Source organism: Macaca mulatta, chromosome 10 (genome assembly GCF_049350105.2).
Source record: "Macaca mulatta isolate MMU2019108-1 chromosome 10, T2T-MMU8v2.0, whole genome shotgun sequence".
Taxonomy (NCBI): Eukaryota; Metazoa; Chordata; class Mammalia; order Primates; family Cercopithecidae; genus Macaca; species Macaca mulatta.
This window is the reverse complement of record NC_133415.1, coordinates 27,730,037-27,757,078: the sequence shown is the minus strand read 5'-3', so window position 1 is coordinate 27,757,078 and position 27,042 is coordinate 27,730,037. Positions and strand designations below refer to the sequence as shown.

Here is a 27,042-nt window from a genome sequence, read left to right as displayed (position 1 = left end):
GGGCGGGGGCGGGGCGGGGACCGGGAGCGGGGGCGGGGCGGGGACCGGGGGCGGGGGCGGGGCGGGGACCGGGGGCGGGGGCGGGGACCGGGACCGGGGGCGGGGGCGGGGACCGGGGCGGGGACGGGCCCGCCCTCTGCTCCGTCCTCTTCCTTCTCCTCCCCTCCCCCTCAGGCCGCGCTGCCCTCTCCCATTCATCTCGCCGCTGTATCCACCCGCGGCAGACCCCACGCGGCCAGGCGCCCCCGCCCGCTGCCCTCTCCTCTCCCAGACCGGCCTCCCCGGCGGGGGCTGTCACCGAGCGTCTGCCACGGCCGGACCCTGCCCCGGGGGAGGAGAGACCAGGGCCGGGGGCGGGAGCCACCCTTGTGCTCGCAGGCCTGGGTTCGAAGCCCAGCTTCCGGGAATGGTCTCCAGATCTCCCTGAGTTTCAGTTTCCTCATCTGTAAACGGGGTGGTGGTGGCTTCGTCCCCCTCTTTGAGAGGACAGCAGGAGAGGCGTCCTGAGAAGTGAGTTCGCCTGGAAGCTGCTGGGCTGTCGTTTGCGTTGATACCACCGATCTTCCCAGTCACTCTAGGAGACAGGTCATATTCCCGTTTTATAAACGAGGAAACTAACTCCGCGAGGGGAGACGCTGTGTCCAGGGACACGCAGTAAGCAGGTGGCCCAGGAGGACCCCAGAACCCCGCTGGAGGTGGCTTGGTGGAGTGGGGGGAGGGGAGGGGGGAGGTTGCCTGGGGAAGGGGAGGGACAGGAGCAGCGGGAGGTCAGCGCTGGCACCTGCAGCCCTGTCAGCCTGCTGGGGGTGCAGAGGTTTGGGAGGTCTTAGCAGAGTGGTGCTGACAGATCGCAGAGCCTGGGTGGAGGGAGGAGGGGGTCAGGTCTGGGCTCCCCAGCCCTCCCTGAGCCATTGGCTTGGCAGCCTCCTGGTTGGAGAGGAAGAGTGGGGAGAGGCAGGGGAAAGAGATGGATGCAAAGAGGAGAAGGTGAGGGTCTTTGCTCAGAGCCAGCCTGCCACCCTCTCCTTTCCCAGCACTAGGCTGCATTTGGGAGGGAGGCACCAGGCTGGAGAGTGGGGGATTTGAGTTCCAATCCTGAGGCTCCACTAGGTGGTGTGTGACCTTGAGGGAGGCCCTGCCCCTCCCCGGGCCTCCTATAATGATGGTATTGGGTCTTATGTCCCTCGAGGCTCCTTTGGGCTCCCCTCTGCCTGCCACAGCCTCATGCATCTCAGAGTCTCAGAATATTGTTTTTTTTTTTTTTTTTTTTTTTTTTTTTGAGAAAGAGCCACTCTGTCACCCAGACTGGAGTGCAGTGGTGTGATCTCAGCTCACTGGAACCTCCACCTCCTGGGTTCAAGTGATTCTCCCACCTCAACCTCCTGAGTAGCTGAGATTACAGGTGTGCACCACCACCATGCCAGACTAATGTTTTTTGTGTTTTAGCAGAGATGGGGTTTCACCGTGTTGCCCAGGCTGGTCTCTAACTCCTGAGCTCAGGCAACCTTCCCGCCTCAGCCTCCCAAAGTGCTAGAATTACAGGCGTGAGCCACCGTGCCCGGCCCTCAGCGCATCTTCATCCAGCACCTACTGTGTGCCAGGACTGTGCTGAGCACAGCAGATACAGTTGAGGACAAGACAGCCCCTGTCCCAGTTCTCTCGGAGCTAGATGGGTATTAAGCAAACCATTGTATGCCCGTGCACTTACACCCCAGCTGGAGGCCAGTGCTGGGGGTCACTGCTTCTACCTCTTCCCCTCTGGACTCCCCTTGCTGGCTGCAAGGGGACACAGAAAATGGCAGAGGGACAAGCTGGCCTGTTGGCTGCCTTATGTCCTGTAAAAACTGGTCCTCCCCTGGCTTCTGGGGAGCACGCTATATTCTATTCTTGATTTGGAGATGGGTATTACAGATGAGTTCACTTTGTAAAGTTCACAGAACTGAACACCTGGGATGCATTTCTGTGTATGTGTCACATTTCAACAAAAAGTGCCACTGGAGTGGCTTATGCCTGTAATCCCAACACTTTGGGAGGCTGAGGTAGGCGGATCGCATAAGGTCAGGAGTTCAAGACCAGCCTGGCCAACATGGTGAAACCCCATCCCTACTACAAATACTCTGTTGCTCCAGCCTGGGCAACAGAGCAAGACTTCATCTCAAAAAAAAAAAAAAAGAAAGAAAGAAAGAAAAAAGTGCCACTGGCTCCCTTCTCTGACCTGCTCGTGCTTCACAGGCAGCAGACTGTGAGGTAGGAGCAAACATCCCACTTTGCAGAAGACAAGAGTGAGGCCCTGGGGAACTGAGCCCTCATCTGACTGCAGTGGGACCAGAGGGAGCCCACACATGTGCCTGCTGGAGAGGATTCTGTCTCCAGCTCCCCCAGGTCTGGCTGGTTTCTGGGACTCCTGTGACTATAGAATGCGCCTGCTGACAGGGGCCACTGAGAGATAATTAACCATGGCACCTCAGGATAAAAACCCTCTGGTCAGCCGGGTGCCGTGGCTCACGCCTGTACACTTTGGGGGGTTGAGAAGGGGCAGATCACTTGAGGTCAGGAGTTCAAGACCAGCCTGGCCAACATAGTGAAACCCTGTCTCTACTAAAAACACAACAGGCCGGGCGCGGTGGCTCAAGCCTGTAATCCCAGCACTTTGGGAGGCCGAGATGGGCGGATCACAAGGTCAGGAGATCGAGACCATCCTGGCTAACATGGTGAAACCCCGTCTCTACTAAAAATACAAAAAAATAGCTGGGCGAGGTGGCGGGCGCCTGTAGTCCCAGCTACTCGGGAGGCTGAGGCAGGAGAATGGCGTAAACCCGGGAGGCGGAGCTTGCAGTGAGCTGAGATCCAGCCACTGCACTCCAGCCTGGGCGACAGAGCGAGACTCCGTCTCAAAAAAAAAAAACAAAAAACAAAACAAAAAACAAACAAAAAAAACACAACAAAATTAGCTAGGTGTCATGGTGGGCGCCTGTAATCCCAGCTACTTGGGAGGCTGAGGCAGGAGAATCCTTGAACCTGGGAGAAAGAGGTTGCAGTGAGTTGAGGTTGCACCACTGCACTCCAGCCTGGGTGACAGAGCAAGACTCTGTCTCAAAAAAATAAAATAAAATAAATAAATAAATAAAAAGATTTTGGCTGAGCGCAGTGGCTCAAGCCTGTAATCCCAGCACTTTGGGAGGCCGAGACGGGCGGATCACGAGGTCAGGAGATCGAGACCATCCTGGCTAACACGGTGAAACCCTGTCTCTACTAAAAAATACAAAAAACTAGCCGGGCGAGGTGGCGGGTGCCTGTAGTCCCAGCTACTCCGGAGGCTGAGGCAGGAGAATGGCGTAAACCCGGGAGGCGGAGCTTGCAGTGAGCTGAGATCCAGCCACTGCACTCCAGCCTGGGCGACAGAGTGAGACTCCGTCTCAGAAAAAAAAAAAAAAAAGGATTTTTAGGGGAATTTGATGGGCTCAAAGAACATCCCATGGTCTGTGACAAAGTCTATTCAGCCTGCAGAGCAGACAATCGTTTGCGACAAAACTCTGTCCAGGTTCATTGACAGACTGTGTCTTCCTTCCTGTGATATGGGTTTAGTTACCGAAAACTCAGAGAAGGGCCCAGAGGTCTTTGTCTTCTTCTTTGGTAGGTCCGGACTCTAGGCAGAGAAGGGAACCTCAGCCTGTGCTTTGGGGGAGGTGGAAGATTGAGAGACAGGAGCAGGGTGGGCGGGGGGACAATTGTTCTCAGTGGATCTGTCTGGTCTTTAAGCAGAGAGGGGAAAAGTCTCTTCTAGCAGCTATTGATCTCTAAGAGCCTTTAATTCGAAGCACTCATGATACCAGGGAGCTGTATTTGGGGATAAAGTTCCCTGCACTCCTTCGCTGTGTCTGTGTAATGCTGACTCTGTGTGTACAGATGTAGAAACACGAATGGCTCCATACATGCACAACCATGTATATGTTCGCGTGCATGTGAGCATTTATATGTGCATCTTTGTGGATGTTTGTATGAGCATCTTCCTTTTCCCCTTGTCTATCCATTTGGACTTGGTTTTCAGTGCACATTTGTGAGCGGGTGAACATTTCTGTGAATGTTTATAAGCACACGGAACGGGCATCTTTGTGGCTGCGGGAGTTGCACGGGTGCGTCTGTAATGGCTGTATGTACATCTGTACATTTGATGTGTATTTGCATGCATGAGTGCCATGCACAATCTCTGTGCACACCTTTGTGGTTTCTTTGAATATGCATGTAATTCTCCTTCACACGTGTGTGTCTGTGTATCTTCCCCTGATCGAATGAACATTTCTGTGGGTGCTTGTGCCTCTATGCATGTTCTGAGAGGTGCCCTGGATGTATGCAAGGGCACAGTCATTAGGGATCACTGCCTGCCATGGGGAGGAGCGTGCTTTTCTGGGTTTGCTGGAGGACAGAGAGAATGGGGTGGGGCTGGGCTGCTGGTTGCCTGGTAGGGGATGCTGAGGAGGGAGGCAGAAGCCATCCAGCACCACCCCGCTGCCCCTCACCCCGGCCTTCCCACTGCCCAACTGGGATTCAGGAAAATGGCCTCCTCCTGCTCCCCACAGGCCTCCAGGGCTAGTAGAGGCAGGAGCCTGCGGCAGCCTCCAGCAGGCTGAGATCTTCCTGGCCCCTTGCCAAAGGAGCCTCTCCTGCGCCTCTGAGCTTACTGAGCCGTGCTACGCTGGTGTGTCCACTGTGTGTGTCCCTCGCAGCTGCACCAGGGCCTCTCTGCTGAGAGTGCTGTGCTCCAGTGGCCAGGCTGTGGATCCTGGCTCATCCTTTTTCTCTGACCTGCTCACCCTTGCCCTTGGCGAATGGGAGAGCTGGGGAGGCAGAGGCAGGTCTCATCTGAGGCCTTCCTGGAGGAGGGGACTGTGCATGATGGGGCACGTGTGCGGGAACAGAGCTGAGAGGGTTTCAGGGCGGGGTGGCAGGAGGCTAACAGAGGAGAATGGGGTCTGGTTTCCTGTCTTTCTAGATCTCACTCTGTTGCTTCCCCATTCCCTGGGTTTGCACCTCCAGGCACGGTGGGGCTGAGGGCCAGCCGCTTGGCCAGCTGGGCAGGCACTTTCCTCCCTACAGATGAGGTAAGGCAGGGCTCCCCTCTCACTGTCTGAATCCCCAGCGCACCCTGTGCCATGCCAGGCCTGGGCCAGCCATGTGTCAGTGGGTGAGAGGTCAGTTTCCTGGTCAAGGCCTGGACATGAGGGAGCGGGCACAGGTTTACAGGGGGCCCAAGAGGGGCAGGGGCAGCTTGGCAGCTCATCAGGTCCACCAGAGGGTGTCCCAGACAAGGACAACCCCGGAACTGAGGTCAAGAAACAGGTTGGATTCTCAGAGCTCTGATTGGTTGGACAAGGTGTTCTGGGTAGAGGAACAGTCTATGCAAAGGCTCAGAGGAAGTGCAGTCGTATCTGCGGAATGGCAGGGGTGGGGGCCAGCCAAGGCCACCCCTGCCAGGCCAAGGCCATTTAGACTTCATCCTAAGAGAAAAGTGTGGCCTGCCTCGGGCTCCCCCACCCCCACCAATCTCCCTCCAGGATGGGCCCTTGGTCTGCCCCCGCACCTCCCCTTTCCAGGAGGAGAAAGGGTGCCTTGTCTGTGGCCCTAGTCCCAGACATCAGATGTTCCCAGTGACAGGGGCGGGCCAGCCTGGGAAGCCCCACCACCTGCCAGGGGCTTTTCCTGGGGCCTGAAAGAGACAGAGGCAGGGCCTGTGCAAAGGCGGAAGGCCTGGAGCCGGTGCAGACTCTCTAGAGACATCAAAGGCGGTGACCTCCGCCTCAGGGGGAAGGTCTCCCAAACAGCAGCCCAGGGCTTGCAGGACAGGCAGCCATGGGAGCTTGCGGGTGGTTCACGGTGGGGTTGAAATGACAGAGTATCAGAGTCACCCAGTGGCCTGTACCGTCGTGGTGGTACCAATCTGAGTGGGGCAGATGGTAACCCAGGGCTTTGGAAACACAGGTGATGAGAGAGCTGGGTGGTGTAACAGGAGCTGATGAGGTCCCTGCAGGAGCCCAAGACCCACCTTGGCAGAAGGGCAAAGGGAGGAAGGAGTGTGCTATGGGAGCCAGGTCCAGGTCCCTGTGGAAGTGGGCGTCACACAGGCCTGTGGGCCGAGGGGAGTCACAGAGGTGACAGCCCAGCTGCGGGTCCCCCGTTGGCTAGAGCAAGGAAGCCCCACTTCTCTGTGCCCCCTGCCCTCCAGCCTCCCACTAGGTCTCTTATTGGCTGAGCACAGTGGGTGCGGCTGACCTCGGGGCCAGGATCTGACTCAGTACAGTACAGTACAGCCACAGCTGGGGAGCGAGGGACCCCCCTCCTCTGCCACGCTGCTTCCTTCTGCAAGCCCCAGGGTGGCCGAGTGCCTGCTGTGGGCCAGACCTCCGCTAGGCCCATCAGGACCCCCCTGTCCTCAGGGTCCAGTGCTGCCAAGGAGAAGGGAGGGGTCGGTGCAGCGCATTGTAGGAGTGGGAAGTCAGGGAGGCGTCCTGGAGGAGTCCGGCTTCCCACAGGCCCCCTCCAGGCTTTCGCCAGCTCCCTTTGTTGCAAGGATGTAAGGATGACTGACTTTGGAAGCCATGCCAACCAAGTCCCTGCGGACCTGATCTCCCACCACTACTGTTCCAGGACCAGGAAATACATTTCTTTTGTGATTAAGCCTTAATGTGTCCAATTAAGCCTTAATATGGACCATTTGTTCAAGCGGTTGGTCCTGAGAAAGGAAAGAAACTTCTCTTTGGTGAGACAGGGTCTCACTCTGTCACCCAGGCTGGAGTGCAGTGGTGCGATCATAGCTCATGGCCGCCTCAACCTCCCAGGCTCAGGTGATCCTCCTGCCTCAGCCTCACAAGTAGCTGGGGCCACAGGCACACCCAGGCTGGTCTTGAACTCCTGGGGTCAAGCAATCCTCCTGCCTCAGCCTCCCAAAATGCTGGGATTACAGGCACGATCCACTGCACCCGGCCAAAAATAAACTTTTTACCTGAGGAATGAGCGCCCCCTTTAATTATCAGGCCCAGAGAGGCACTGAAATGTGACGGGGTGTCACAGCAGTCGTGCCTTACTCCCACCTTGATGCCACTTGCTAGGTGGGTTCTGGACTAACCGATGTCAAGTAGCCATAAAATGCCATGTGCTGGACACCATGATGTAGGGGCCACAGGAAAACTTCCCCTTCACCCTCTGAAGGTTCAAGGAAAAATCAGCTCACAAAAGGCAGATTAATTGGAAAACAAGCCATACAAATTTATTAGCATGCATTGGGGAGAATCATAGAGTCATTGCCGAATATCTCAATGGGATAAAGATGCTTATATACCCCGCTTCTTAGGGGAAAGGGAGATGGGAATCTCTCCTTTGATACTCAGCTGCAGCCAGACTCCTGCAGGAAGACCCCCAACCTCCCACTCCTACAATGCACTACACTGGCCACTCCCTCCTCCTCGGCAGCACTGGACCCTGAGGGGAGGGGTCTCCTGATGGTCCACAGCAGGCACTTGATCACCCCGGGCTGGCAGGAGATGGGAATTGTGGATGATTTTAGGACAGTACATGATTTGGGGTGGGGAGGACTTTTTGTTTGTTGTGTTTTAAGACCGAGTCTACCTCTGTCACCCAGGCTGGAGTGCAGTGGTGCAATCTTGGCTTATTGCAACCTCTACCTCCCAGGTTCAAATGATTCTCCTGCCTCAGCCTCCTGAGTAACTGGGACCACAGGCTCTTGTCACCACGCCCCGTTAATTTTTGTGTTTTTAATAGAGATGAGGTTTCACTATGTTGGCCAGGCTGGTCTTGATCTCTTGACCTCAAATGATCCATGCGCCTTGGCCTCCCAAAGTGCTGAGATTACAGACATGAGCCACTGCCCCTGGCCTGGGTGGGGAGGATTTAATGGGTTGAAAGAACATACAGTGGGCCTGGCTCGGTGGCTCATGCCTGTAATCCTAGCACTTCTGGGAGGGTCAGGCAGGTGGATTACGAGATCAAGATATCGAGACCATCCTGGCCAACATAGTGAAACCCCATCTTTACCAAAAATACAAAAATTAGCTGGGCGTGGTGGCACACACCTGTAATCCCAGCTACTTGGGAGGCTGAGGCACTAGAATTGCTTGAACCGCAGAGGCAGAGTTTGCAGTTAGCAAACTCTGCACTCCAGACTAGGCAATAGAGTGAGACCCTGTCTCAAAAGAAAGAAAGAAAAAAAATTAAAGAAACCATGAACTCAGTAGCAGATACTCCGTTTCTCCTAGCAGCTCTGCCCACCTCCAGGGTGACAATCCATGTAGCCTTGTTTTCCCCCAGGTCTGTGAAACAGGGCTCACAAGGAGTTGAGGAAGAGAAGGGGTCTCTGACAACCCATGGAGACTCCTCAGCAGCTCCTCCTCCAGGTCTGCAAGCAACAAATCCAGTCCCAAAGACACCAGGTGAAAGCCTGGGATGAGGCCAGCAGGAGGCAGCCTTTGGCTCTGCCTTTTGCCAGATGGGCTGGGTGGGGATATGGAGCATGGGATGGGAGACGTGGGGCACAGTCAGGGTGGCAGGTGACTCTGGCTGCTCCAGGCACAGCCAAGCTAGTGCCTTAGCTTCCTGCCCTCAAATCCGCAAAGGGTGAGCTTTCTTTCTTTTTTCTTTTTACTTTTTTTTTATTTTTGAGAGAAGAGTCTGGCTCTGTCGCCCAGGCTGGAGTGCAGTGGTGCGATCTCAGCTCACTGCAACCTCCGCCTGCTGGGCTGAAGCATTCTTCTGCCTCAGCTTCCTGAGTAGCTGGGACTACAGGTGTGAGCCACAGTGCTCGGCCTGGCCATTTCTTTCTCCTCATCCTCCATTTATTTTTCCTCCTTCTCTTTCTTCTCCTCCTCCATTTATTTTTCCTCCTTCTCTTTCTTCTCCTCCTCCTCCTCCTCCTCCTCACAGGCATGAGCAACTGCACCCGGCCTGGCTGTTTCTTTCTCCTCCTCCAACTCCTCCATTTCTTTTTCTTTTTATTTTTCCTCTTCCTCTTCCTTCCTCCTCGAAGGCATGAGCCACTGTGCCTAGCCTGGCTGTTTCTTTCTCCTCCTCCTCCTTGTCCTCAGTTTCTTTTTCCTCCTCCTCCTCCCCTCCTCCTCCCCTCCCCTCCTCCTCCCCTACTCGTCCTCCTGTCCTCCTCCTCCTCATCCTCCACTTTCCAAATTGCTGGGATTACAGGCATGAGCCACCACACGTAGCTGTTTCTATTTTTTTTTTTTTTTGAGACGGAGTCTCGCTCTGTCGCCCAGGCTGGAGTGCAGTGGTGCAATCTTGGCTCACTGCAAGCTCTGCCTCCCGGGTTCAAGCCATTCTCCTGCCTCAGCCTCCCAAGTAGCTGGGACTACAGGCACCTGCCACCACACCTGGCTAATTTTTTGTATTTTGTTTAGCAGAGACGGGGTTTCACCTTGTTAGCCATGATAGTCTCAATCTCTTGACCTCGTGATCTGCCTGCCTCAGCCTCACAAAGTGCTGGGATTACAGGTGTGAGCCACCGCGCCCAGCCCACACCTGGCTATTTCTTCTTATTTTTCCTCCTCTTCCTCCTCCTTCTTCTTATATTTTATTTTATTTTATTTTATTTTATAGAGTCTCGCTCTGTTACCCAGGCTGAAGTGCAGTGGCGCAATTTCAGCTCATTGCAACCTCCGCCTCTTGCGTTCTAGCAATTCTGCCTCGGCCTGCCAAGTAGCTGGGATTACAGGCATCCACCACCACGCTCAGCCAATTTTTCTATTTTTAGTAGAGATGGAGTTTCACCATGTTGGCCAGGCTGGTCTCAAACTCCTGACTTTGTGATCCGCCCACCTCGGCCTCCCAAGGCGCTGAGATTACAGGTGTGAGCCATGGCACATGGCCCACCTGGCCCATTTCTTTTCCTTTCTCTCTTTCTTTTTTTAGAGATGGAGTTTCACTCTTGTCACCCAGGCTGGAGTGCAATGGCGCAATCTTGGCTCACTGCAACCTCCACCTCCTGGGTTCAAGCAATTCTCCTGCATCAGCCTCCCAAGTAGCTGAGATTACAGGTGCCTGCCACCACACCCAGCTAATTTTTGTAGTTTTAGTAGAGATGGGGTTTCACCATGTTGGCCAGGCTGGTCTCGAACTCCAGGCCTCAGGTGATCTGCCCGCCTTGGCCTCTCAAAATGCTGAGATTACAGGCATGAGCCACCGTGCCCGGCCACTGGACTTCTTTTTTTTTTTTTTTCTTTCTTTTTTTTTTTTTGAGACAGAGTCTCGCTCTGTCGCCCAGGCTGGAGTGCAGTGGCCGGATCTTAGCTCACTGTAAGCTCTGCCTCCCGGGTTTACACCATTCTCCTGCTTCAGCTTCCCGAGTAGCTGGGACTACAGGCGCCCGCCACCTCGCCCGGCTAGTTTTTTGTATTTTTAGTAGAGACGGGGTTTCACCGTATTAGCCAGGATGGTCTCGATCTCCTGACCTCGTGATCCGCCCGTCTCAGCCTCCCAAAGTGCTGGGATTACAGACTTGAGCCACTGCGCCTGGCCTGGAATTCTTTAAAAAAATTTTTTGAGACAAGGTTTCCCAGGCTGGATGTAGTGGTCATAACTCACTGCAGCCTTGACTTCCTAGGTTCAAGTGATCCTCCTGCCTCAGCCTCCTGAGTAGATGTTACTGCAGGTGCACACCACCGTGCCTGGCTAATTCTATTTTTTGTAGAGACATTGCCTTACTGTGTTGCTCAGGCTGGTCTTGAACCCCTGAGCTCAAGCAATCTTCCCCCCTCCCAAAGTGCTGGGATGGCAGGTGTGACCCACCTTGCCTGACTCTAAGCTGCAGGAATTCTGAGGAATGGAGCCCCTGCAGCCCGGTTCAGAACCTACTGCTGTGAATCATGCTCTCAGAGGATCTGCCCAGGAAGGGGAGAGACCCTGTCCCAGATCACACAGCCACTCTTGGCAGGGCAGGCGGCTCCTCCAGCCTGGGCTGCAGGGCAGGTGAAGCCTGGAGACAGAGGCTCAGGCCTGTCCGGGGAGGGGGCAGGTAGGGGCAGGGACTCACCTTGCTGAGGGTGGCTTTGTCCCAGGGACTCAGGCTCAGGTACTTCCTCTGCTGCTCCTGCACAGGGAGGGACAATCAGGAAAGGAACCCAAAGGACTTCGTGGGCCCTGGATCGTGGCAGAGAGCGGGGCCTGGCCAGCCACAGGCCACCCTGTCTCGCTGTTCTTGCAGACCCCCAGGGGGCTGCCGGGGTGCTGCCAGGGGCTTCCCTGGGTGCACAGTCTACTCAGTGTGACATTCTGGACTCCCCTGACATCTGTGACAGCCCCCTCCCCGCCTCTGCAGGTGCCCATTCTCCCGTGGGAAAGTTCTCCACGGGCAGAGCTTCTGCAGCCTGGGTGCGGGAGGGGAGTTGCTGAGGCTGGGTCCCACCATGGATCGCCTGACTCTGGGAGCTGTAACTGGCTCTTGTCTGCCTGCCCCGCAAATGCACTCCAAGTTAACGCTGTCACTGCCACACACCGTCAGGTAGCCATCGGCAGGCATTCCTGAAAGGGCCCTGGGCCTGCACTGCACCAAAGCGGTGGGGAGGCTGTCTAGGGGGAGGCTCCTGGCCTGGGGGGCCAGGGTGTTCAGGGCTGGTGTGGCAAAGCTGGCTGAGAGGACCCAGACGAGGGCAGGTCGAGGGGAGCCAGGGAAGGCTGGGTGATCAGGGATGGGGGCCAGGTGATGGGAAGACCCCTGGGCTTCCCTGGGCTGATGCCTCTCCCCTACCCTGCCCAGGCCAGGCTCACAAACCCGCTTGCTGAAGGAAGAGAAAGGGGTCCAGGTGTTCCTCGTACTGAGAGGAGTACCGCAGCTTTGTGTCATCAGTGCCGCTGCCCTGCACAGGGTGTGTGTATGTGTGTGTGGGGACCCGGTCAGTGCCCTGGGGCCCAGTGGGAAGGGCAGGATCCCAGGGGAGCCTCAGTTTCCTCATCTGCAAAAAGGAAAGTGGAGGAGGGAGCCCCGGTTCCCAAAGGTGGGAGGAGAGGGTGCTGGGTGACAACGTGAATGTGGCTGTTGCCTCGTGCCACAGGGGCATGGAGTTACCCACGGGATCAGGGCCACAGCGCCTCTGGGCACAGATGGGGAATCAAGGCCCAGGCAGGGCTAGGTGCAGGTGCCAAGAAGGTGGGTTTGTTGGGAGTGTGGGGGTGATCATGGGGGCAGGCAGGCACCTGGGAGAGGAGATGCCCCCCAGCTGGCCACCCAGAGCCAGCTGGTTTGCAGGGTCTGAGTGCCCTCTGGTGACCGAGGAGTGGCTCTGATGGGTGGGGACGGGGCTGGTGGCTGCTGGGCCCCTAAAGGGAGAGGGAGAGGTGAATCCCTGCCCCACTGTGGCCCACGCTCTCCCCTCACTCATAGAAAGGGTTTCCTGGCACGACATGGTCCTTGGGAGACCTGGGGGCTGAGAGAAGCCACGCACAGGCCTCCCAAGCCCAGAAGAACTCAGCAGGTGAGTTTCTGATCCATTCTCTTGGTTAACTTTTGGAGTGTCGACCAAATTCTGTTTACATTTTTTATTATTGCTTATTTATTTATTTGAGACAGAGTTTTACTCTGTCACCCAGGCTAGAGTGCAATAGTGTGATCTCGGCTCACTGCAACCTCTACCTCCCAGGTTCAAGCGATTCTCCTGCCTCAGCCTACTGAGTAGCTGAGATTATAGGCGCCGGCCACCACACCCGGCTAATTTTTTTTTTTTTTTTTTTTTTTTTTTGGACAGAGTCTCTGTCACTCAGGCTGGAGTGCAGTGGCCTGATCATGGCTCACTGCAAGCTCTGCCTCCCAGGTTCATGCCATTCTCCTGCCTCAGCCTCCTGAGTAGCTGGGACTACAGGCTCCTGCCACCATGCCTGGCTAATTTTTTGTATTTTTAGTAGAGATGGGGTTTACCGTGTTGGCCAGGATGGTCTCGATCTCCTGAACTCGTGATCCACCCGCCTTGGCTTCCCAAAGTGCTGGGATTACAGGCGTGACCCACCGTGCCCGGTCACACCCAGCTAATTTTTGTATTTTTAGTAGAGATAGGGTTTCACTATGTTGGCCAGGCTGGTCTGGAACTCCTGACCTCAAGTGATTCGCCCACCTCAGCCTTCCAAACTGCTAGGATTACAGGTGTGAGCCACCGCGACCGGCCTATTTATTTTTATTTTTTGGAGACAAGGTCTTGCTCTGTCACCTGGGCTGGAGTGCAGTGGCTCGATCGTGGCTCATGGCAACCTCTGCCTCCCAGGTTCAAGCGATCCTCCTGCCTCAGTCTCCTGAGTAGCTGGGACTACGGGCACGTGCCACCATGCCCGGATAATTTTTGTATTTTTAGTAGAGACAGGGTTTCACCATGTTGGCCAGGCCGGTCTCGGACTTCTGAGCTCAAGTGATCCTCTCGCCTCGGCCTGCCACAGTGCTGGGATGACAGGTATCAGCCACCACACCCTGTCCTTCTGGTCAGTTTTTATGAATGAATCTCGACTGGGGCTCCACTCTGTGGGCTTCTCCCGGCTTAGGGAGGGCAGCTACCAGGCAGGTAGGTTGGTGTGTGGGGAGATGTCGGAAGGCCTCAGGGGGCCCCTGGGGCCCAGTACTGCCCAGCAGGTCTCGGTCCTTGACCCTCCCACCTCCAGAGCCCTGAGCCGCCTCTCTCCCTGCCTGGCTCACCTGGAGCTGAGGCCAGGGGAGGGCCCTCACTCGGCCAGGGTAGCTCTGCAGGAACTCGATCTTCTCAAAGAGCTTGATGTTGTCGGCACGCAGACTGTCCAGCTCGCTCTGCAGGGCCTGGGGGGTGTGCTGGGCTAGGCAGTTCTCCTGTCGGGGGAGGGGCAAGGAGAGGGTTGGGGGAGAGGCCTCCGTGCTGGCATAGGTACTGCTCCATCTACCTGGAGTCCCTTCTGTGCCCACGACCTTCTCCTTGACCTGCCCAACTCTGTAAACCTGCCCCTTGCCCCACTGTGGCCCCACCCCAGACAGAAGTCAGGGATCTTGGTTCAGGTTTCTTCATATGTATTACATTGGTCCAAATGTAATCATGGTTTTTGCCATTAACAGTAATGGTGGCCGGGCGCAGTGGCTCACGCCTGTAATCCCAGCATTTTGCGATGCTGAGGCGGGCGGATCATGAGGTCAGGAGATCGAGACCATCCTGGCTAACACAGTGAAACCCTGTCTCTACTAAAAATACAAAAAATTAACTGGGCATGGTGGCGGGCGCCTGTAGTCCCAGCTATTCGGGAGGCTGAGGCAGAAGAATGGCGTGAACCCGGGAGGCAGGACTTGCAGTGAGCTGAGATCGTGCCACTGCACTCCAGCCTGGGTGACAGAGCAAGGCTCTGTCTCAAAAAAACAAAACAAAACAAAACAAAACTGGGGGGGCTGGGCACGGTGGCTCACACCTGTAATCCTAGCACTTTGGGAGGCCGAGGCAGGTGGATCATGAGGTCAGGAGATTAAGATCATCCTGGCTAACATGGTGAAACCCCATCTCTATTAAAAACACAAAATATTAGCTGGGTGTGGTGGTGGGCGCCTGGAGTCCCAGCTATTTGGGAGGCTGAGGCAGGAGAATGGCGTGAACCCGGGAGGCAGAGCTTGCAGTGAGCCGAGATCATGCCACTGCACTCCAGCCTGGGCAAAAGAACAAGACTTCATCTCAAAAAAAAAAAAAAAAAAAAAGGAATGGCAAAAACCTTGGTTACTTTTGCATCAACCGTAATATATGACAGAGCAAGATCCTGTGTATATATTTTATTGCATTTATTATTATTATTATTTGAGACGGAGTTTTGTTCTTGTTGCCCAGGCTGGAGTGCAATGGCACAGTCTCGGCTCACTGCAACCTCTGCCTCCCGGGTTCAAGCAATTCTCCTGCCTCTGCCTCCTAAGTAGCTGGGATTACAGGCATGCGCCACCATGCCCGGCTAATTTTTTGTATTTAGTAGAGACAGGGTTTTACTATGTTGGTCAGGCTGGTCTTGAACTCCTGACCTCAGGTGATCCACCCACCTCTGCCTCCCAAAGTGCTGGGATTACAGGCATCAGCCACCTCTCTCTTTAGAGACAGGGTCTTGCTCTATCACCTAGTCTAGAATGAAGTGGCGCGACCAGAACTCACTGCAGCTTCAGCCTCCTGACTCAAGCGATCCTCCCACCTCAGCCTCCAAAGTAGTTGGGACTATAGGCTTGCACCAGCATGCCCAGCTAATTTTTTATTTTTGTAGAGACGGGTTCTCACTGTGTTGCCTAGGCTGGTCTCAAACTCCTGGGCTCAAGCAGTCCTCCCACTTCAGCCTCCCAAAGTGCTGGGGATTACAGGCATGAGCCGTGATGCCTGGTCAGGTTTCTTCATACTTTTTATTGTCATTGGTATTAGCCTTTCAAAAACTATTATTGCTATATGATACCCCTAACATAAACATCAGCATTTCAAAGTGTACAGTTCAGTCATTTGTATTCACAATGTTATGCAACCATCTCCACTACCTAATTCCAGAACATTTAAAATCACCCCAATAAGAAACCCCAAACCTGCCAGCAGTCACTCCCCATTCCGTCCTCCCCTATTGCCTGGCAACAGGCAGTCTCCTTTCTGTTGCTATAGATTTGCCTATACTGGACATTTCATGTACATGGAATCATGCACTGTGTGGTTTTAATATTTGCCAATCTAAGGGCAAGGTGAAATGGAATCTCATTTTTCAATTCATTCAAATGCTTAAATAAGTGTTTCTTTCACACTATTCAAAATTCAAGCAGTGGCCAGCATGGTGGCTCACACCTATAATCCCAGCACTTTAGGAGGCTGAGGTGGGCAGATCATCTGAGATCAGGAGTTTGAGACCAGCCTGGCCAACATGGTGAAACCCTGTCTCTACTAAGAATACAAAACTTAGCCTGGTGTGATGGTGGGCGCCTGTAATCCAGAGCCACCCAAGAAGGTGAGGCAGGAGAATTGCTTGAACCTGGGAGATGGAGGTTGCAATGAGCCAGGATCATGCCACTGCACTCCAGCCTGGACAACAGAGCAAGACATCGTCTCAAAACACAGAAACTAAAATAAACACAACCAAAATGTGAGCAGTACAAAAAAGTATATGGCAGTATGGCGCTTCCTCTAAAATCGCTAAACATAGAATTCCCATGGGATCCAGTAATTCCACATCTGGGTAGATACCCAAAAGAATTGAAGGCAAGGGCTGGGTGCGGTGGCTCTTGCCTGTAATCCCAGCACTTTGAGAGGCTGAAGCAGGTGGATCATGAGGTCAGGAGATCGAGACCATCCTGGCTAACACAGTGAAACCCCGTCTCTACTAAAAAAAATACAAAAAAATTAGCCAGGCATGGTGGTGGGCGCCTGTAGTCCCAGCTACTTGGGAGGCTGAGGCTGATGGTGTGAACCCGGGAGGTGGAGCTTGCAGTGAGCCGAGATGGCGCCACTGCACTCCAGCCTGGGCAACAGAGCGAGACTCCGCCTCCAAAAAAAAAAAAAAGAATTGAAGGCAGGGACTGGAAGAGATATTTGTACATCCATGTTCACAGCGGCATTATTTGCCACAGCCAAAAGGTGGAAGCAACGTAAATGAATAGGTGAATGGATAAACAAAATGTGGTCTGTATGCACAATGAAATAGTATTCCGCCTTAAAAAGGAAGGAAATTCTTTTTTTTTTTTTTTTTTGAGATGGAGTCTTGCTCTGTCACCCAGGCTGGAGTGCAGTGACGCAATCTCGTCAGCTCACTGCAACCTCTACCTTCCAGGTTCAAGCGATCCTCCTGCCTCAGCCTCCCTAGTAGCTGGGACTACAGGCACACGCCACCACGCCTGGCTAATTTTTGCATTTAGTAGAGATGAAGTTTCACCATGTTGGCCAGTCTGGTCTCGAACTCCCAACCTCAAGTGATCCGCCTGTCTTGGCCTCCCAAAGTGCACTTCGGCAGTGAGGAGCAGCTGACCACCACTCACCAACCTTTCACAGGCCACTGGCAGAGCCGAGGGGTCAGGGCCCCAAGGTAGGGGGTGTCAGGCTAAGATCCAGAAAGGCAGGTTGGGGCCTCATCCACCTTTTTGTTTTTTACAGACAGGGTCTCAGTCTGTTGCCCAGGCTGGAGTACAGTAGCACCATCACAGCTCACTGCAGCCTCCATTTCCTGGGCTCAGGTGATTCTCCCACCTGAGCCTCCCAAGTAGCTGTTACTTACACGTGTGGGCCACCACACCTGGCCTTACCCGACCCTTCGAAGGTTGCTGCATTGCAGGCGTTGGGGCCTGACCTTCTTAGAGGAAGGGATTGCTCTTTGGGGATCTGGGTTCTCAGGCGGTATCACCGTCTCCTTTTCCCTTCTCCTCCTCCCAACCCTCCCTCCTCCCATGGGTCAGGCCTCTCCTTACTGTAGAATAGGGCAGTGGCCTCTTTGATGGGCTCCAGGATCTTCCCCAAGCGGTGCTCGACGGCACCCTGCAGGTGACAGGAAGAGATGAGGAGGTGCCTCCGCACAGTGGGCACGGAATATACCCTTTCAGCGTGGCCAAGGCAAATGTCGGGGTGGGTGTGGCAAGGAGTGGGTGGGGCCGTCCAGGGTGCACGCTGGCTGCAGGAGGGCCCGGACCTAGACACGTGGCGTGGACTACCAAAGAGACGGCTGGGTCCCGAGTCACTCCTGAGCCCAGAGTTCAGCAGCAGTGGGGCTCTCCTCATGGCCACTCAGTTTTGACATGCTTCAGACACCTGGGCCTACCTGGCCCTGCAACCAGCCTGCCACGTGACCTGGGGCAGCCCAGACTTCTCTCCTGGAGTCCCATTGCTGCCTCTATAGAATGGGAGGTGGGCAAGGAGATGCCCTCCCTGGCCTCTTTACGCCCCAGGCTGCTGTGATCTCTGAGCTCCAGGTCCTTTAGCTGGGAGATGGGTACGTGGTCCTGGCCTTGCCTCTACCTCTGCTCTCAGGGCAATGCCTGGAAAGAGGGGGCTCTGTGCTACCTCTAGGAATCCCTGTGGCCTCTGCCCCATGGCCTGTCACCCCAAATTGGGAGCAGGGTGGTATGCATGGAGTAAGCAGGGAGAACCCAATGGTTTTAGATGACAGCCCCTCTAGGTTGTCACCAGCTGCCTGGTACACAGGCTGATCTGAGAAGTCAGTGTTTGCAGAGGCTAAAAGTACCCTAGGCAGGCGGCGAGGCAGGCACAGGGCAGGAGTGTGGGCTCACCTCAGCTTTGGGCCGCTGGATGGATTGAATGATGCTTAGGTCCTGCTCCAGATGGGCGATCAGCTCTCTCTGCTCAGTGGCTGTGGCCACAGCCTCAGTGACACGGACCTGCAGCTGTGCACAGCGTCCTGTGGCCAAAGGAAGACATGGCCGTCAGAGGGAGCCTGGTGGGACCCTTGGTCCCCTCTCATGGTTCTGCCTCTCCAACCCACGGTCTGGAATCAGGGCCACCTGGATGCCGTGAGAGTGCTGGCTATCGCCTTCCAACTCACCACTGCCTAGAAGACCCCATTAGACCTAGGGCCTCCTCCAGGAAGCCCTCCCTGACTGTCAGAGGCACTCTTGGCCCCAAGCACTCTCTGGATTGGTGAAATCCCCTGGGTAGGAGAAGGAACTCAGGTCAGGGATTTAGGAGAAACCAGTGCAACGTGGCTCTGCCCACAGCCGTCTGGGGGGCCCTGGTCAGCCCCTTTCCCTCTCTGGGCCTCGCTCTACTTGTCATGCAGGGCAAGGAGGCTCAAGCTGCTTCCATGGCTGATGTTCTGGGATAATGTCCAGAGAGAAGCCTGGGGGTAGGAGAGGCAGAGAAAGCGGTGGGGGGTGCAGTGAGGGTGTTTAGGGGTCCCACCTCTGGGCTGACAGCCGGGGTGCCTGGTCCCGCCCCCAACAGAGGCTCCAGCTGCCGTGGTGGGGGCGGTGTGGTCCCCAAGGAGTCCCGCGACCCACAGCCCTGTCCATCTCTTCCTCCTCCAGGTGCCAGGGTCGTCTTTACGATAAAGCATCCAAACCGTGACTTTCCTGCCCTGCAGGAGGATGGGAGGCACCCAGACTCGAGCACGCATCTCCAGGCAGGACTTCAGTGGCCCAGGAGCCAGGCAGCCCCGAGGGTGAGGTCTCACCCTGTTTCTGGTTGACTGTATGACTCAGGACTGCTGGATCCCCCTTTCTGGTCCCAAATGGTGACATATAACATAGTGACAACAAACCTTGCTTAGGATGAGCTGTTGGGGCCGCAGAGAGGGCGACTGAGGCCTGAGACCCAGGACGCTGTCCTTCGGGGTAGGCTGCGCAGCCACCAGGGGGCACTGTGGCCTCAGAAATGCACAAAGGCTGCAGGCTGTGGGCAGTGCCGGGGAAATAGTGTGTGCGGCCTCCTCCGTGGACTCCTCCCTGACTGCATGGCCCGCTGATCGGCTGTCCCACCTGCCCTCGCTGGGCTCAGCGTCCTGGGCCAGGATGGGGCAGCCCAGCCTCACCCCTACATGCTCCTGGGTTCCCACTGCACACCAAAACTTTATAGATGAGTCAAAAAAGACGATTCACATTTTACAGTCGAAGAACAGAGGCTTCCAAACCTGGGACCAAACCCAAGGTGTCCACCCCCAGCTCTGTCTAAGCCCTTCCCCACACCAGAGTCTCGCCTCCCTCAGGCCCCGAATGGATTTCTTATTTTATTTTTTTGAGACAGAGTCTCATTCAGTCACCCAGGCTGGAGTGTAGTGACTCCATCTCAGTTCACTGCAACCTCTGCCTCCAAGGTTCAAGCAATTCTCCTGCTTCAGCCTCCTGAGTAGCTGGGATTACAGGTACCCGCCACCAGACCCAGCTAATTTTTGTATTTTTAGTAGCGGTGGGGTTTCGCCATGTTGTCCAGGCTGGTCTTGAACCCTCAACCTCAAGTGATCTGCCCGCCTTGACCTCCCAAGGTGCTGGGATTACAGGCGTGAGCCACCACGCTGGGCCCCTGAATGGATTTCTTCCTTCAGACATTCACTGAGCCCCTGGGTATCTGACAGGAGGGTGGTGTCTGTGGAAGTGAGGAGGGAATGAGGCAGGATCCGAGGGCAGGACCCGGCTTTGGAAGGAGAACTGTCTGGGGCAGGGTTGGGGGCTGGCCCTGTGTCACCTGCAGGGGCTTTAAGCAGACTCCAAAGGGGAGAGGTCCAGAGAGACGACAAATGCCATGCCCTCCTGGCCTGGATGCAGAGTTCTTGGGCCCTGGCCTGTGGGATGGGATGGCAGAGCCAGCCACGCACGCTTAGGAGGGGAGGCGGACAGCAGTTGTGAGATGTAGGGAGAGGAAACCACCAGAAAGCTAATGGGGCCTTGGGTCACATTAATGGAAGTGAAGGGCCTGGACTAAGGGAGGGGATGCTTCAGTTTGGCCACAAACAGGAGCACATCCAAGAACTGTGCTGGGACAGACTCCTGGGATAAAAGGAGGGTGCTAAACCCCAACAAGTCTCAGGAAAGCCAAGATGAGGGCCTGGGGGACAGAGAGACAGGGCTGAGATGGGGAACCTTTGGAGAGGTGACTTTTGCCTGGCCAGAGTGAGCCCTTGTCCCTGCAGGTGTGTGCCTGGCAAGAGGGGTGGATAGAAAACTGCTGAGATGATTCCTTGCACTTCCTGTTTTATCTGCCCCCAGTCTGTGGCCACCCCAGTGTGGTCCTGGTCATGTCCCTGGGGTGGCAGCGACTTGCAGCTCCCAGTGCTGTCCATAGGCACTAGGGAGATGATGGGGTATGTAGGCCTAGTCCCTGTGCACTTGCTCCTGTGCCTGCTGCAGGGGTGGGCACACTGTACCACCATGCATATATGTGACATTCTGGCAGGTGTGAGCACCCTGGCTGCAAACCCTCCATCCTAGGCTGTCCCAGTTCCCAGCTGGTGGCCCGCTATCCTGGAAAGGGCTCATGTGTTAAGCTGGCCTGGAGGCCTGGCCATTACCTCTGCTGCAGACACTCTGGGCACTGGGTTAGCTCCTGAGGGAATCTCGGGGTGCAGGGCTGAGTGTCTGTGGGAGGCCCTCCCTGAAGAGGTGGCTTGGGGTGATAGGAGCCCAGGCCGGTTGCACAGGCAGCAGAAATGGGGGTGGCTGCTTGAGGCAGAGAGAACAGGATGGGTAAGACAGGGCAGTGGAGGCTGGCAGGCGGTGAGACTGGAGGGAAGGCTCTCGGTAGAGGGGGACACTGTCCCAGAGCCCAGCTGGATCCCAACAGCAACCAGAGCTGTGTTTTGAAACTGTCACTCCACGTTGGGAGGACACGAAAGCCAGGAGACTGGCTATGTGGGCTTTTCCAAGAGAGGGGCCTTAGTTAGATGAACTTAGAGAAGTTCACCTGCCATGGGAGGGTCCACTAGCCCCCACCAGCTGCCTCGCTCTGCCTCCTCTGCTGGAGGCTGGAACACGCAGGTGGGGAAGTTGGGGTCACAGCTCTGGTGGCCACTTGATGTCAAGTCCAGAACCGGGCTTGCATTCTGGCCCTGCCTTTTATGAATTTCATGACCTTTGGCAAGTTCTTCAACCTCTGGAGTACAGGGCTCTGGGGCGAGGCCACAGAATGAGCTGGAGAGAGAGCTGTGGACCCCATCGCTGTACAGAACCCAGGTGGGGAGGCCCGGGCCCGGCCACCTGTGGGGGAAGGCGTGGGTAGCTGCCTGGCTTGGCTCTGGTGTGCATGAAGTGCTTGTGAACAGCTAAGGGCACGCGTGTGGTGGGGGTTGGACCCGTGGACCTGAGCCTGGAGATGCAGGTTGAGGAGATCTAGGGCCCCAACAGTCAGAGCTTAGAAGAGTTTGGGGGGCTTGGAAGAAGACAGGAAGACGAGGGAAAGTTTGGAACTTCGTAGCGACTGGTTCGATGATTGTGACCAAAATGCTGTAATGAGTGAAGACTCTGGGGCGGGCGCGGCGGCTCATGCCTGTCATCCCAGCACTTTGAAAGGCTGAGGTGGGCAGATCACCTGAGGTCAGGAGTTTGAGACCAGCCTGGCCAAAATGGCGAAACCTCATGTCTACTGAAAATACAAAAAAAATTGTCTGGGCATGGTGGTGGGCGCCCGCAATCCCAGCTGTTGGGGAGGCTGAGGCAGGAGAATCGCTTGAACCCAGGAGGGGGAGGTTACAGTGAACTGAGATGGCACCACTGCCCTCCAGCCTGGATGACAAGAGCGAAACTCCATCTCAAAAAAAAAAAAAAGACTTTGGGATACTGTTTTGAAGGCGTGATTGTATTTTGAAATGTGAGAAGGACATGGGATTTGGGGGGGCGGGGCAGGGGTAGAATGATACAGTTTGGATATTCATCCCTGTCCACATCTCATGTTGAAATGTAATCAAGTCAGGTGCAGTGGCTCTTGCCTATAATCCCAGCACTTTGGGAGGCTGAGGAGGGAGGATCACTGGAGCCCAGGAATTCAAGACCAGCCTGGGTAACATAGGAAAACCCCATCTCTACAAAAAACAAACAAACAAAAAAAACACATACACACAAAATTAGCTGGGTGTGATGATGTGTGACTGTAGACCCAGCGACTCGGGAGGGTGAGATGGGAGGATCATCTGAGCCCAGGAGGCAGAGGCTGCAGTGAGCTGTGATCGCGCCACTGCACTCCTGCCTAGGTGACAGAGTGAGACCCTGTCTCAAAAAAAAAAAAAAAAGTAATCCCCAGTGTTGCAAGTGGACCTGGTGGGAGGTGCTTGGGGGACGGAGCGGATCCCTCACAGCGTGGTGCTGTCTTTGAGATCGGGATCTGGTCGTTTAAGGAGTGTGGCACCTCCCCCACCCCCATTCTCTTTCTCTTTCTCTTTCTCCTGCCCTTGCCATGTCTTACACCTGCTCCTGCTTTGGCTTCCATCATGAGTCAAAGCTCCAACGCCTCCCCAGAAGCCAAACCAACGCCAGCACCACGCTTTTGATACGGCCTGCAGAGCCGTGAGCCAAAGAAACCTCTTTTGCTAAATTACCCAGCCTCAGGTATGTCTCTATAGCAATGCAAGAACGGCTAATACAGAAAATCAGGAGTGGTGGACAAGTCCAGTGAGAGTGCTACTGTGAGTGTGGCCAGAGCCTCACAGAGTGACCCACAAAGGGGGTCCTGCAAAGACCCTGAGAAGAGGCAGCAGGAGGCAGGGGAAAAACCGGGAGGATACATGCAAAGCCACCAAGATGAAGAGGGAGGGCCGGTGAATGTGGAGGTGTGATATCCTACCTTGTTTTAACCTGAATGGACTCTCCCTTAGCTGAGAGAGCCAGACGGACTCTATTTGCCTCCTTCATTTGCAAGACATCAAGGGCTCCTTACTCACCCCCTTTCTCAAGGACTTAACTTGCGCAAGCTGACTCTCAGCATATCAAAGAGTGCAATTAACTGACAAGGTACTGTGGCCAGCTCTGTCTGCAGTTCCCAGGAATTCCCTCGGTGATAGTACCCTAAAGCCCCCGCGTTTGTATCTGGTTGATAGCACCCAGAGCCCCCGCACCTGTCACCTTGTGATGAATTTAATAGCCCCTGCACCTGGAACTGTTTGTTTTCCTGTAACCATTTGTCTTTTTAACTTTTTTTGGCCTGTTTTACTTCTGTAAGATTGCTTCAGCTCAATTCCCCCTCCCCTTTCTAAACCAAAGTATAAAAGAAAATCTAGCTCCTTCTTCAGGGCCGAGACAATTTTGAGTGCTAGCCGGCTAATAAAGGACTCCTGAATTAAGTCTCAAAGTGTGGCGTTTCTCTATAACTCGCTTGGTTACAACAGAGGGTCGGCGGTCAGAAGCTACCGAGAGGCTGAGCGAGGTGAGGGTGTTATCGTCGAGATGGTGGAGGCAGGCAGGGCTGCAGGGGTGTAAGGCACAGCCCAATGGATAGAACTGGTGGAAGCGGGGTAACGTGTCCAAGAGGGGATCTTGAGAGGCATGGAGTGTGCGGAATGGACCATCTGCAACCCAGAAACCCAGGAGAGAGGAACAGGCTTCGTTTCGGGGAGAGAGGGGTGACAGGTGACGGGTAGATGAGTGAGCATCAGACAGCGGGAGGGGCTCAGAAAAGGAGTCTATGGGGCAAGGGCCCAAGACGGTCCCCTTCCCCTCAGGACAGACCGTGGGACCTCATCCTTCTGGGAGAACCTGGAAAGACGTCCTGGAGGGGGCACCTTGCAGAGGGACGAGGGAATCAAAGCATCTTTAAGGTCAAGACTTCAGGAGGGCCCGGTGCAGTGGCTCACGGCTGGAATCCAGCACTTCGGGAGGCAGAGGTGGGAGCGTCACTGGAGCTCAGGTGTTTGAGACCATCAAAGCACGTTTCTGTCCTTGGGTGAGGAGGGTGTGGGACACAGACCCGCTCACATCCCGCGGAGGAGACGGCATTGGCCAGGCCCTTGTGGAAAGCAGCCTGGCACTGATGTCAAAGCCTTAAGAACATTCACAGTCTTTGACCCAGTAATTCCAGTTCTGGGAATGTGGCCTACAAAAATAACCCTGAAGACGGAAAATGCTTTCCAACCAGCATTATTTATGAAAGTAAAATGTTGGGGAAAGCCTGCAATAGGAGAAAGGTTAGGAAAGTTATGGTTTGTCCAATTGATGGAATATTTTGTGGTCATTGAAAATATTTAAGAAGACCCTGGGCTGGGTGCGATGGCTCACGCCTGTAATCCCAGCACTTTAGGAGGCCGAGGCGGGCAGATCACGAGGTCAGGAGATCAAAACCATCTTGACTAACATGGTGAAACCCCGTCTCTACTAAAAATACAAAAAATTAGCCGGGCGTGGTGGCGGGCGCCTGTAGTCCCAGCTACTCGGGAGGCTGAGGCAGGAGAATGGCGTGAACCTGAGAGGCGGAGCTTGCAGTGAGCCGAGATTGTGCCACTGCTCTCCAGCCTGGGCGACAGAGCAAGACTCTGTCTCAAAAAAAAAAAAAAAAAAAAAAAAAAAGAAGTCTCTGCAAAAACATGGAAAAATACTTATGAATAGTGCTACATTTAAAAAAAGCAGAATTCAAGGCTGCAGAGACAGTACGATGTTTGAAAAAAAACAGCACCGAGTTGAAATTTTCTTGGTGTGGGAAAAAGGAAGAAAAAAGGTTTTTTATTTCTTTCTGCTCTTTTCCACAGTCTGGCTGGCTGGGTGGGAGAATTATAGATGACTTTTTTTTTATTTGACTTTCATATATTTTTCAAAATTTTTTTTCATGAGGAATTTTACTTTCAAAATGAAAACACACAATTTTTCTAAAATGAGAAAATATCTCATGATCTGGCATTACTTTACTTAAAATCACGGAAAAATAAAGTGCAAAGGGTGGAAATATGCCAGCTATACCCTTTAGATGTCCTCACTCTGCTTCTGAGACTCTGCAATGCTCCTCGAGTGGAGCCAACAGTAAGCGTGTGCTAAGATGCTCTAAGACTCCACCTTGTGCAGAGCAAAACGCAGGCAAGAGCGCTCAAGAGGTAAAAGGATGAATCACGTAGTGGGTGCTGTGGCTTGTGAGTACTGATCAAAAGCAGAAAGTCGGAAGAGCTGCATTAAAAAAAGCAAATCCGGCTGGGCGCGGTGGCTCACACCTGTAATCCCAACACTTCGGGAGGCCAAGGCAGGTGGATCACAAGGTCAGGAGATCGAGACCATCCTGGCTAACATGGTGAAACCCCGTCTCTACTAAAAAATACAAAAAATTAGCTGGGCATGGCAGCATGCGCCCGTAATCCCAGCTACTCGGGAGGCTGAGGTAGGAGAATGGCGTGAACCTGGGAGGCAGAGCTTGCAGTGAACCGAGATCGCGCCACTGCACTCCAGCCTGGGCGACAGAGCGAGACTTCGTTTCAAAATAAATAAATAAATAAATAAATCTATGAAGTGCTCACAAGCAGGTATGATGAGGACAAGCTCCTCCAAATTCTGCCCCAAAGGGGAACGGGGGCCCCTACACAGCAAGTTATTTTGGACACAGTCAAGGTGTCATTCTGAAGTGGGTTTCTGGGCTGAGTCCCCCACCTTTCTCCCACTTCCTGACTAACTTTCCTGTCGATTTTCACATATAGGGCTCTGGGAGCCCTTGAAGTATGGCAGGGCATGGTGTGGTCCCCCGAAGGCCATGGGGTGATGCAGTCCCTGACTCCCTGCACCCCGCCTTCCTTCCTCGTCGGTAGCCCCCTCCTGTAGGAAGCCCAGATGACCTTGGGCAAAATCACACCCTGCTGGGCCTCTCATTTGCATCTCCCAGGTGACCCTTGTCCCTCCCACCCTGCGCTCTGAGCATCCCTCCGAGCATCCCTCCCAGTGCAGGCTCCAGGCATCTGGCCCTGGCCCGGTCCTCCGCCCCCACCCGGAACACACTCAGCACCAGGCCTGCCAGGACCCCACACTCACTTGGGTTTCAGCTTCTCTGGTCAGCACACCACCAGCGTGGGGAGAGGGGGAGAGAGCCCGGGTGAGACTGGGTGGCCTGGGGCCCTGGGTTCCCCCTCGCTGAAGGCTGCCCTCCTTTTCAGCTGAGTGTATCCCCAAACCCCAGAAACAAGAGGGTCCTGCTTCTGCTCCAGGCCTTCAAAAGCCCCTGGTGGGGTCGGAGAGGAAGAGCTCAGGGCCTGGGGCTGGGAGGAAGGGTGAGGAGGAGGAAGGGTGAGGAAGAGGAAGGGAAGAAATAGGAGCGAGATAGGCAGCGTCCTTGAAGGCTAGGAAGGGAGGAGAGGCAGGAAAGAGGCCAGGGGCTCGGAAAGAAGATGGGGAAGGGGCTCGGGGGAAAGGGGAGGGGACGCTCACTGCCCGGTCTCTGGCAGTGCTGGCTGGTCCCGCTTACTCCCCTTCCGCTATGTGTCAGAAGCTCGGAGCGGTGGCACTCACAAGGCCTGGGCAGCCCGACCCCTGCGGCACTTTGTGGAACAGCAAGGTCTGGCCCTCCGAGGCCCCCGTGCCAGGGGAAGAGAAAGAGGACAGAGGGAGCGAGAGGCACGGCAGCGAGAGATCCCAGCCAGTGCTCTTTTCCTTGCGTCAGCCGGAGCCAGGGTCCTGCACCTCCGGCGGCGGGGGGGGGAGGGGGG

At 54.9% G+C, this 27,042-nt stretch overlaps 1 long non-coding RNA gene and 1 pseudogene across 2 annotated transcripts in view; both read left to right on the top strand.

The window, feature by feature from the left end:
* LOC100424995 (beta-glucuronidase-like) overlaps nt 1-27,042 on the top strand; it is a 433,296-nt pseudogene that overhangs the window by 94,570 nt on the left and 311,684 nt on the right. The gene's annotated exons all lie outside the window — the stretch shown is intronic.
* Nucleotides 166-23,723, top strand: LOC144331884 (uncharacterized). Its single transcript, XR_013399464.1, has 2 exons — nt 166-510; nt 18,980-23,723. It is a non-coding gene; the product is annotated as an uncharacterized LOC144331884 (long non-coding RNA).